Source organism: Seriola lalandi, unplaced genomic scaffold, assembly GCF_002814215.2.
Source record: "Seriola lalandi dorsalis isolate HSWRI2012SDOR001 ecotype SW California unplaced genomic scaffold, Sedor1 jcf7180002054337, whole genome shotgun sequence".
In the NCBI taxonomy this organism is placed as follows: domain Eukaryota; kingdom Metazoa; phylum Chordata; class Actinopteri; order Carangiformes; family Carangidae; genus Seriola; species Seriola lalandi.
The window spans coordinates 31,396-42,701 of NW_019524890.1; the positions used below are offsets into that span (position 1 = coordinate 31,396).

General features: G+C 41.8%; 1 protein-coding gene across 1 annotated transcript in view; it reads right to left on the bottom strand.

The window, feature by feature from the left end:
• The window catches only part of LOC111655943 (lysophosphatidic acid receptor 1), a 36,725-nt gene that overhangs the window by 24,448 nt on the left and 971 nt on the right, over positions 1-11,306 (bottom strand). The gene's annotated exons all lie outside the window — the stretch shown is intronic.

Here is an 11,306-nt window from a genome sequence, read left to right on the forward strand (position 1 = left end):
ATGATGTGACTCTGCAGGTGGTGTGTGTGTGTGTGGGGGGGGGGGTCAGATCAGGAAATGCTTCTATCTAGTGTTAATCTAAGATCAGCAGCAGACCACACCCTGCCTCTCCAGCTATCATAACATGGGTTCCCCTTAAACCTTTTTGATTTTCTTTTTCATTTCCTGTATAAATATCATCACTTTAAGACATAAATTAAAGATAAATGCTACTTGTTTTCAGAAAGAGTGAATGTACTGTGGGTCTGAATGTCCTTTGTGTTGTCTTACATGGGTCTAACACCTACTGAGACAGGCTGCCTCCAGTCATGTCAATGCCAGAACAGAAGTTAGATAAACTTCAACAAAGCAGAGTCTGTTCCCCGTCTCTGAACCATTCATCATTCACCTTTCTTGTTGTTAATACAGACCTGAAAGGAATAACGCTTTAGGGGGAATAACACTGAATTTCAGTGTTGACATGTTATTCCAAAACTGAGAGAGAGAGTTTAGTCTGTTTTAGTGAACACTGTAAATGTGTCAGGCAGATGTCTGGTCATTCCCTGATCTGGGAGTCTATAATGATGTATATTCCACAAAAAGACAGATAGTTAAAAGATGAGTTTGACCACATTCTTCATCATTTTTCAAAGACAGTTTTCCCTCCCGCGTCTCTGGAACTGATAAGACACCGACTCTCCACAACTCAGTCGTGTGTTAAAGTCTGGATAGAATTATTTTAGTTTCACACGTGTATTCTCTGCTACATGAAAGAGCTCGAGGCGATCACACTGGTGTGCAGTTTCGCAGGGAATTGTCATGATGAATCTAGGATTTTCTCTTTTTATGGAGAAAACAATACATCTTCTGGCTTTGGGAGCCCAGAAAAAAGGAAAAAAAAAAAAAAACCACATGAAGGTCAGCTGGATTGTTAAGTACAGACAAAAAAATTTCTAATGTTTTATTATCCAAGAAATGGAGTTCAGTTGCAGTTCATCAGCATGGCATCACGGGGTATATTCTTGGCTCTAGCTTTAAAGATTTCAAAACATCCCAAAGCTTCTAAGAGCTTCTTATACATACATTATCATACTGAAGAACGATTCCATTGCACACATCTGGGGCATGATCGTGACTTTTAAAGGCGTATAAATATTTTCAGTATATAAAATAAATCACCCATATTGCAGAGTTGTGCTGTGCAGCATTTTTCAAAACCGCACTTTGATGAATGAGTTACGAGCGATGCAGGAAACATGAAAGTGGAAGTCTGTTCCCTGAAACGGTCTGTAGACTCTGCTTTACTGTGAAACTAGCCTGATTTAGGCCCATACTTCAGATTAGTTAGCTAATATTTAGCATCTTTGCTTATTACATCATCTGGCCATCCCATCCCATTACATCATCCCATAACATGGTTTATGAACCACTGGGTGACTGAAATGTCCAGTCATTTTTGATGGATGTCCTGGATCAAGGTTTTCCATTTGTTCGGAGGTGTCAGGGCTATCACCTCATATTGGTTTAAAAAAAGCCAGACTTACTCTGCGTCTGTTCTGTTGCAGCGTATTCGAAGATTTCAATTTTGAACGTGAGACTGATCCACAAATTCCCACTTGGCACTGTTGTGGGAATGTGGATATCTTATGTATTACTAGTGAAGCGGGGAAGACTTTTAACTTTCCACACTTCTTCCACCTCTCCTCTCCTCCCATATATATATATATATATATATATATATATATATATACACAGTATATCCTTTCCAGCCAATAACCTTCCCTACTTTCTGCTCCTTTTCTCCTGATTTATTGCTCCTCTCTCCCTCCACATCGCTTCCTTGCATCCTAAACTTTTTTCCCCACCAACAACTTTTTTCTCCATTCCCTCCTTTCCTCTCATGTTTTCATCTGATCTCTCTTCTCTTCTTTCTCTTACCTCTCCTCCTCACCTTCTTCTGTCTTCCCCATTTCCTCTCCTCTCCTTTCCTCTCCCCTTAACTCCTCTCCACACTGACCCATCCTTCCTTCCATTCCTCCTGCTCTTTAACTCCTCTCACCCCAACTTCATTCCACATGTTCTCTCCCTCCCTCATCTTCTGTCATCTCCCTTTTCCTCAGCATTCCCCTCCCATCTCCTCCTCTCCTCTCCTCCCCACCTCCTCCTTCTCCACCACCTCCCCCGTCTCCTCTCTGCCAGCTCCCCACACAATGTGCCCATTGTTTCCGTACTCCCACCCCAGAAAGCAGAGAAACAGGACTTCTACAACCCGGAATACACACAAACACTCTGTCTCACAGACACACACACAGACACACACACACACACACACACACACACACACACACACACACACACACACAGGCTTTCATTCTCTAACTTTCTCTTTAACATCATGGGCAGGCGCACATGAACCACACACACCCTCACACTCGCACATACTCTCAAACAGTTGCTGCGGACCGGCAGAGCCCGGGACAAGGGTTGGATTGAGAGGTGGTGTTGAGTCATGTGTGACTGTAGCCGTGACGGGCTGATTCACGGCTCGTCAGTGGATGATACCCCTCCAAACACTTAAGCACTTCAGTCGCAGCATATGAGGCCCCAAGCTGACACATGTTCCGTCATTAACTTTGATAGAATAGGGTATCAGAGGAATCTGTCCAGAAAATTACTGTAGAAAAGCCAAAGACATAGTCACCGTCAAGCGATGGTGACGATAAAAAAGAGTAATGCATTTCAAATGTTCCAATGAAGGAAAAACCACAAAACAGGAGCTTTAAGCAGAAAGCATTTCATCGCAACAGAAGCGCTTCTGGAGCTTTTACTCTTTGGACGTCCACTGACAAAAAAAAATGTTTATTCCCTGGGGAGAAGGAGTTAACTTGTTGCTGCTAAATTACACACAGCTCTGTGGAGACAGGGCTGAGTGGCTTTCACAGTGGCTTCTGGTTAGTCCAAAGCCACTGGAAGCAATGTTTTATTTCAGAATAACAGCCAGAATCATAAATAACATATAAAAGCCGTTTTAATTTGGCTATAAATTCCTCCAGGGATCATGGCGCTGGAGAGCTGAGTGACAACTGAAATCCAGCTCATGGGTTATTATCTGCGGAGGAGTGTGTAACATACTCTTTCATTTCGTAAACGTCCCCCTAATAAGCTTCTTTGCTTTAAGGTCTTTCAGCTGTTCCACATGCTTTGGTGCAGCAGGTTTTCAGGCCAAATGCCAGAAACAAGAAAAAAATACATATATAACCACGAATCGAAGCATTTAGGGCTGCATTAAGCCGTGCACCACAAACACAAGTGCGCACATGTACGCGACTTCACACCGAAACTTAGTGGCATTCGTGCAGATTTTGACAACTAGCGGTGGCGTACAGGAATGTTTTAATGAGTTCCTCCCAGTTTTATTTGTATCTCGTGCTCTATTTTCACTTTGGGCAACACATAAACACACGGTCAGTCAAACCGTGGTGTATATGCTGGTCCCCTGTAAAAGGGAGTGATCATTGTGTCTGGTTTTCAACACTTCTCTCAGTGGAATTTCAGGGCGAAGAAGGGCGCCGCACCAAAAGTGTGTCCAGGGCATTTTAGAGACGCATCAGCTGTTGCATGTAAAACGAATGAAGACAGTGCATGATCAGGGCCGGCCCAAGCCTGTATGGGGCTCTGAGCAGAATTTGGTTTGAGGGACCACTGCCACCGCCTTGTCGCCACCAATACTATTAACTATTGTTAATGCTTGATCATTCGCACACCTATTGTAAATCTAACACACCCATTATTCATCTTATTAGTTGTAGCTGAGTATTAGGGTGGGAATTGATAATACTAAGTAATAGCCTTTTTGTATGATTGTCATTGATATATCACAAAGAAAAGAAAAACCACTTCAAGTTCTCTTGTGGGACTTTTTCTGTGCGCCCGAGGGCCCTCCGGTGGCCACGGAGGCCGTAAGCAGGTGCTTAATTTGCTTAAGCTTTGGGCCGGGTCTGAGTGTGTTCATAGTGTTAAAGGGAATTACTTTATGAAAACTGACACTTGAACATGCAGGCGTATACTAACACACGTAAAAATAGTACATCCTCAAAATGAAAAATGAATGACCTGACACCAAGGAACTGAAAATCATAACTGGAAGAGTACCTGTCTGAAATGTTGCTGTTTTTCTTTTACAAACGAAGGCCTCCCACACCACAAGATGACGCAAAAACAAGAGGAACTGAGGGAACTTTTTCAGTATGTGGCCATTACTTTAGTGTATTTTTAATGATAACCAACTATTTAACAAAGACTGGATCCACATAATCAGTCTCTGCCATCTGTGTCATGTTTCTCTGCAGTTTATTGTTGGGTGTGTTCAGCCATCCTGTAATGAAATCACACTATTGGAGGCAATATCCCACAGATTACATCACCGCAGTTCAGATGCAATATGGAGTTGCGTCAGTGCGGCCCGCAGAGATTTCAGGGTTTGACTCAGAAAGCTAATTCATCACTGAATACTTGTCAAAATCACTAACTCTGTGCTCTGAATGAAAACAAATGCTTGCATGTGATATGACAGATGGTGTGTACAATATGCACAAGACTTCATAGAGGTATTTAAAGCAGCAGGAAAAAAAAAAAAAACATCACAATGTTGCAAATGCGTCATTGTGCATAATCTAAAACCCTTGAATGTGCAAATAGCAAAGCCAAGGACACAGCTAGTTAGTGTTGTAAAAAACAGGGGCGCGTGTGGAACGTGGCACATATCTGGCTCTACTTCAGCACATTGCATTCGAAATCAATCACTGATTGTGAGGTTAAATTTAAGGTTGAGGGTCTCCAGAACCGTAACGGGTGACCAGTGTACTTGTGGCCCTTTAACACACGGACAAAACAACCATGGGGCTTTTATGGCCAGGCACTGGAATGTTCTTGACCGGCCAACCCAGTCACCTGACCCCAGTCCCACCTAGCATGTTTCACCAGCTGGAGGCCAGACTGAAGACAAAAAGAAGACATGCCTTTTATAAATAATTATAAGAAATGCTTAATATGCTATATAATTAGTTTAAAATGGATTAAATTAAATTTATCAACAATCAAAAACGGAAATCTCTGGTTTACACAAGTACTCAGAGCTTTTATTCAGTACTTTGTTGAAGTACCTTCTGGCAGCAAATTAGTCTTCTATAGGCTTTGTGCATTCGGGTAGTTTCTCCTGTTCTTCCTGGCAGACCCTCTCTCAAACTCAGTGAGACTGAATGCTCTGTGAACCGCCCTCCTCTGGTCTCCTCTGGTTCAAGTCCGGGCTTTGGTCGGGCCATTCAAGGACTTACCCCAACCCATTCAAGCCTCTTCTTGGCTGTACGCTTCAGTTTTTTTTTTTTTTTTGTTGTTGTGATGAAAGGTAAACATTCGTCCCAGTCTGAGGTTGTGTGCACTCTTCTTTAAGGGTTTCAAAGGTACCTTTCTGTTTCTGTTTCCCTACAGCCTCCTGCTTACTTTTAATGGCTCAAAGCTTGTCCAGTGTATTATATGACTGAAGCAACAAATTAAATACTTCCTTACATTGAGATGCCCTCTACCAAAAGAGTTTTTTTTTTTTTTTTTAAAGTAACAACATCGCTATTTAACTAATATTTACAACAGAATATTCTGCCTCCCTCTTGCTGGAAGAATGCGCCATTTTTCATAAATGCCGTCTTTTTAACAAGCAGCAGAAAACGCTCTTTTGAACTCTATAGACATGTGCACAAAATGTGGCCTTAACAGCACATCTGTGCATATAAATATCCTCAAATTAAAGTAGCATGTCAGCAACGCAATCTCATTGTTATTGTTTCACTTCAAATCAAAAGCGTGCGTCACTGTCCAAACACTTACAGAGATCAGGGCACGCTCAGTACAGATGAGTCAGCAAGTATCACTGAAACTGCGACAGGAATCTGAAGATGGGACACAGAGTACTGTCAAGTGTCAGCATCGACAGGTGCTTTTATGCAGGTATAATACGCTTTACTTTAGGTTTTAGCATCTGACAAGCTATGTGCTGTTACATTGTTCTGACCTGCAGTGCGTGTCAGATACAGTATTCACAGATATTCTGGATTTTTGCTGGGTAGAGAAAAATTTCCTCACTCTTGCAGATTTTCGTTCCTCTTTCTGTCCTTCCACACACACACATACACACACACCATAATTAAAACTAGAGGAAGAAAGTGATTTTGCAAGGACGGAAATAAATGGGAGGGCAGCATGGAAGCATGAAGTGAAGGGGGTGGGGGGATGGGGGGGTGGTGGTGGGGGGTTCACCAGCTGATGCGACCCAGCGCCCGCCAATCACAAGTGTCTGATATTGCATCACTGAGGCTGTGTGTGTCTTGTGCTCTCAAAAAATTTCAAACAGCGCGGCCGCTCTGACTGCATGTGGTTCATAGATGCTTCGCTCACAGTGTGACCATCAGCTGATATGCCCGTTTGGTTACTCTGACCAACATCCTGTTGTCTAACATACATGGGTTTAGGCTATAATTTTATATTGTTTTTTATCTTCTTTTAAGATGTGACAATTTGGATAATTTTTGGTAACAGAATCCCTGGGACGCTTACAGGAAAGACACTATACATAAGTTTTCTTTGATCATTTTAACTGAACAAACGTGTCACCATTCTACAAAGTAGAGTTTTTTTTTTTTGTTTTTTTTTTACACCAAGAGATGTGTCTACGGTGCTACAGGATTGGACTGCACTGGCAGCTACTGCAAGGCAAACAGTGCAGCCGTATATACACTTTAATGATTGTGGACAGTGGGCATGAGTCTGCATGAGGAAATGGTGGTCGACTAGCATTCACAGACTTCCGAAACAGTATCTGCCTGTCTGCTTTTCTCTTTCTTCCTCTGCTTTCGTTCCTTCTAGCCAGACAATCTGACCAATAACTTATCAGATTGAACGTTCTCTCTCATTCTCTCGTTTGTAATGAGGCCTTTTGGTTGGCTTGAATCTTTTCTCAGTGTGAAAGCAAACCAAAACCGAGGGGGTAAATGCTACAAGTTTACAAATGCATCGTCTGAATCAGACCAGAGTAAACAAACTTTAGGTGTGAAAACGCCCTGAGACGCACACATAATGACAGTAGTGTTGTCAAACTGATATGGGCAGTTTCCTGTAAAAAAAAACCCCACAGTTTATGTATACATTAGCTGACAGTTAAATGACTCACAGGAGGGTTTTAAGAGAATATTTGCATCTCATGCTTGCGCAGAACACACAGCTAATATACACTATGTGAACTTTATGTCAAATCATGTCAAGCATACAGGAAACCTCAAATGGATCAGCAGCAAGTGGGCATGATATACGCCTGTACATCCGAACTGCGCTGATAGAGCAACACCGGACGAGGTGGTGGCAGAAGCTCCGCTCCCTTTCGTGCCATGATGTTCTTTGCATATAGGCTACACCCTATTTTTGTATAACAGCACCTTTCTGTATCATTGCTATCAGGAAACACTTTGTGAAGAAAGACTTCCTCGACCAAAACAGAAATGACCACAGAGCCATATTTCAATAGGTACATGCAGAATGTTTTACTATGTAATACTTTTCAGTCTCCTGGTTCAACAATGTCTGCTCTGGTCTCTTTGGGCAGTGATCACAAAGAAGGCAATGTGAGCAGAGGAGGTCTCCATCTTTTTTTCTTTTTTCTTTTTTTTTTTAATTGATTCCAGTGGATTTGAAGCCCTGTGGGTAGCTCATGTTGTACTCACAGTTTTAAACAAATTGATTTTTCACAGCACTTTATCTTTTTCCTCCTCTGTTCAGTCTAAAGAGGGCAAGTGTGGACCTTCCAGACCTTCACAATAGTTGCTGTCGACCACCCAGAGGTATATGATAGCACAGAACAAAAAACATAATAAGGCGTCAGAGGGACAGTTACAGACAGGTAGGCTTTTAGGATCTGGCTATCACTGATTGTAATTCAAGTGTATAGCTTTCTGGCACACTGGCGACTGACCACTTTGTGCGTGACTCCAGACGCTACTCGCTGCAAACCAAAAGTATGATCAGCAGCAGAGGTTCATGAGGGACACATGCATTGTGGTGCAACGTTATTTTTTTTTAAATTTTTTAAGACGTCAGTTCTTTAGTTGAAGAAGAGGTAGTGGTCTGTGGTCTACAGACACATGAGCTGCAGGAACCGAGGAACAATACTGCAAAGAGAAGTGCTTTGACTGCGAAGCCCCACAAATAAGCATGTATATAAATGTAAAGCGATAATGTTGGTGATAATACAGATGTTTTCTGTATCTTTAATATTCTTTGCGCTGTTTGAACGGGCAGGACTTTTGCTTGAATCTTTTCCCTGTTCACATGCACATGAAAGGAATTTGATAGCTCACAAAATGTGACTCTGCTACCTGCTTGAATGTGGGAGCAGTGTGGACGTTGGGAGTAAGAATGGGTGGAATGCGGGTCCTTAGACGAGGGGGAGGAGAAATTGCGCTGTCAGTAATCACAACACAGATGTTTCAAGGACTCTCTCTTTTGACGGATGTCAGAGCTCATGCAGGGAAACATAAAACAGTCATCTTCATGGGAGACGATAAGTCTTTGCTGTGGGAGTTTTGTTTAGTTTACCGCGAAGGCTGGAGGTCAGAAGCATCAGCTTATCCCTTTTAACTTTCCTTTCAGCATCTCAGTAGTTGTGGATTAACTTTTGGATGAAATCTATCAATCAGAACTTTATGGACTGATTGCCCGTCTTGTTTCTAAGGAAACCACCGAGCTCCTGAGAACTATCCCGTCCCCATAACTGGAGAGCTGGTGTGTCATATCCATGGTGACAAATGGCTAAATCTAAAGATACAGGAGAGTTTGGAAGACTGCACATGAAGTAAAATATAGTTCATTAAATTTAACAGCAGTGCAGCCTCTTGCAGATTGCTTTTGTATGTGAAGGCAGTCATCAGGAGGCAGCATTTTGATTTTTTCCACACAGTTTTTGTGTCTCGGTCTCTCCCTGTCATCTCTTCTCTTCTATCTCTCACTTATCCCCTCATGTCGTAACTATAAAGGTAAGGTATCACTTCAGATTTGATTTTCTTTCAGTCTTTAATGTGCTGTTTGCACATTCCTGAAGTGATTTTAACAAATGGCTAAGAACGACTGAATTAAGAAATATCTATAAGCAATAAAAACTGGCTGTGGTTCAATAAACCCAAGGTCAGGACACCAAGTGAACTGCAGCCCTGTTACAATATTTCTTCATGTCTAAAGTGGAAAGGTTAAATGTTAAAATTTTAGCCCCAAGCTGAAAACACTGAAGACCCTGTGCTCTGGTTACCCTATCCCACCTCCAGCTGGATTTATCTCAGCCTGGTTTAATGTCAATATGTATTTGACTCCATAGGGGGTCATACAGTCAGATGAAAATGGGCCCAAAAATTCAAAATGTTCAAAAGTTCCCTTATGCACCAGGAGAAAAGAAAGAAGCTGTATTGAGTCAGCAGTTAGCAAGTGTTACTCATTCAGTGTGGTAAAGCATGATTTGAGAAATGTGGATTCCTTAATTAAAACAGCCTGAAAGCCGCTGAGCTCATCTATCTACAGAAGTGTAAATGCTCCTCACACGCCACTATACCATCAAAGAACCCCTGACGTTTGTGGCAGTGGGTGGTGGGTAAACAGTGTCCATGCTCTCCCTTGTGAATACACAAGTAGACACACACACACACACACACACACACACACACACACACACACACACACACACACACACACACACACAAACAAATGCTGACCATTTGAACCCCAGATTAATTAGGTGACATCAAAAGGGAAAGGTTAGCATATCAGGAGCATATGTTTCACAGTCAGTTAAAAAACAACTGAAAAAGATCACCAAGGATCCTGTTGGGATAATGACTACCCAGAGCAAATGTCATGGTGCTCCAGCCATTTGTTTTTGTTTATGGTAAACAAGGAACTTGCTCTGAATGCAGCAATAAGGGAAGCATCATGAAATGAATAAAATGCACCAAAATCCTCTATTTTTGTATTCTAGCTATAATTGTTCCACTTTTCTCAAAGTTTAGAGTGATCAGTTCCCCTTATGCTGCAGTCTGTCACTGCTAACTCTACATAGTGAGGGTCTATAGAGACTGATGGAAACTTTACCTAAACTTTACTTCTGCAATCTTTATGAGACCTTCTATGAAGCATTTCAGCAAACACACACTACAAATTTCACAGCAATCAAACCGTTGTTCGAATATTGTTCAATTAGTTTCATTATATCACGTTTCATTGTTGGTCAAGTGACAATTTTTGAACTGACCTGCTTTGAATGAAATGCTAAGAGTCTCCAGGGAGATCAGAAATTCTCCTCTGCGGGACACAAACTCCCCGTTTCACAGCTGGTCAGTAGTTGCTGATGTATTCCAATTTGGGCCAAAATGTTGGGACGGTTTCATCGAGCATAACAAGTTAGGGAAGAAAAACTGAGAGTCACCATGCACCCCACAAGAGCCAAATGAGGTTTTCTTATCCGCAATGCACAGCTTCAGTTTCATTCACACCAGGAACCCATAAACATTTCTTTGCAGGCTAAACTTACACTGGATAATATCCTCTTCACACGCATATTTCAAGTGACTGAAAAAAAGACAATCACCACCTGTTCGCGTGATGTATCTTTGGCTGTAATCATTCATAAAGCACCTGGTCAGAACTCGATGAACTCGATGCAGGGATCAAGTATCCCAGATAAAAGATTGATAGGACAGTTGATGTGAGATGTTGAAATATTTTTGTCAATTTTGACTTTTTACTTTGAGACACATCAACTCAAGTCTTTATATTTCTGTCACATAAAGGCAATAATCACATAACCCCATGCTCTCTGCTCAAATCTGACTCTCTGAGTTGTCAATCTGCATGCTCAGTGAAAGTGAGGAAAGTGAGGTTTAACATTGTTAGTGAGCCTGAGAATCACAAGTCTAGAAATTCTGATCTTATTGTAGCGGAAGGACCAAACCACCTCTCCACATTTGACTATGTCACATCTTTAACACAGTTAGTGAGGAGTAAAGCTGCTGTAGACTGTCACCGCCTGAGTGCAAGGCACAGTATGTGTGTATTGACTCCTGCTGGTAGCAGACAGCATCAAGGCGTAGCTAACACTGATGCCAACACCAATAGAAATGTTAGAGGACTATCAATATGCTGCTGAGCTGGTCATCCTGTTTTAGAAATTACTGAATCTGAAAACACACGTGTTTCCTCTTCAATAACTGATGCTTTTAACTTTTTTTTTTTTTTTTTTTTAA